Below are 946 nucleotides of genomic sequence, written 5' to 3' on the forward strand. Positions count from 1 at the left end.
TCCCTGGTTGATCCTGCCAGTAGTCATATGCTTGTCTCAAAGATTAAGCCATGCATGTCTCAGTACAAGCCGCATTAAGGTGAAACCGCGAATGGCTCATTAAATCAGTTATGGTTCCTTAGATCGTACCCACGTTACTTGGATAACTGTGGTAATTCTAGAGCTAATACATGCAAACAGAGTCCCGACCAGAGATGGAAGGGACGCTTTTATTAGATCAAAACCAATCGGTCGGCTCGTCCGGTCCGTTTGCCTTGGTGACTCTGAATAACTTTGGGCTGATCGCACGGTCCTCGTACCGGCGACGCATCTTTCAAATGTCTGCCTTATCAACTGTCGATGGTAGGTTCTGCGCCTACCATGGTTGTAACGGGTAACGGGGAATCAGGGTTCGATTCCGGAGAGGGAGCCTGAGAAACGGCTACCACATCCAAGGAAGGCAGCAGGCGCGCAAATTACCCACTCCCGGCACGGGGAGGTAGTGACGAAAAATAACGATACGGGACTCATCCGAGGCCCCGTAATCGGAATGAGTACACTTTAAATCCTTTAACGAGTATCTATTGGAGGGCAAGTCTGGTGCCAGCAGCCGCGGTAATTCCAGCTCCAATAGCGTATATTAAAGTTGTTGCGGTTAAAAAGCTCGTAGTTGGATTTGTGTCCCACGCTGTTGGTTCACCGCCCGTCGGTGTTTAACTGGCATGTATCGTGGGACGTCCTGCCGGTGGGGCGAGCCGAAGGCGTGCGACCGCCTCGTGCGTGTTCGTGCGTCCCGAGGCGGACCCCGTTGAAATCCTACCAAGGTGCTCTTTATTGAGTGTCTGGGTGGGCCGGCACGTTTACTTTGAACAAATTAGAGTGCTTAAAGCAGGCAAGCCCGCCTGAATACTGTGTGCATGGAATAATGGAATAGGACCTCGGTTCTATTTTGTTGGTTTTCGGAACC

The 946-nt window shown here is 51.1% G+C and overlaps 1 non-coding gene across 1 annotated transcript in view; it reads left to right on the plus strand.

The window, feature by feature from the left end:
* LOC126148100 (small subunit ribosomal RNA) overlaps positions 1 to 946 on the plus strand; it is a 1,909-nt gene continuing 963 nt past the window's right edge. The window contains exon 1 of the ribosomal RNA XR_007530412.1: positions 1 to 946. This exon is cut by the window's right edge and continues 963 nt beyond it. This is a non-coding gene — a ribosomal RNA (small subunit ribosomal RNA).

This window comes from Schistocerca cancellata, unplaced genomic scaffold, assembly GCF_023864275.1.
Source record: "Schistocerca cancellata isolate TAMUIC-IGC-003103 unplaced genomic scaffold, iqSchCanc2.1 HiC_scaffold_879, whole genome shotgun sequence".
Lineage (NCBI taxonomy): Eukaryota > Metazoa > Arthropoda > Insecta > Orthoptera > Acrididae > Schistocerca > Schistocerca cancellata.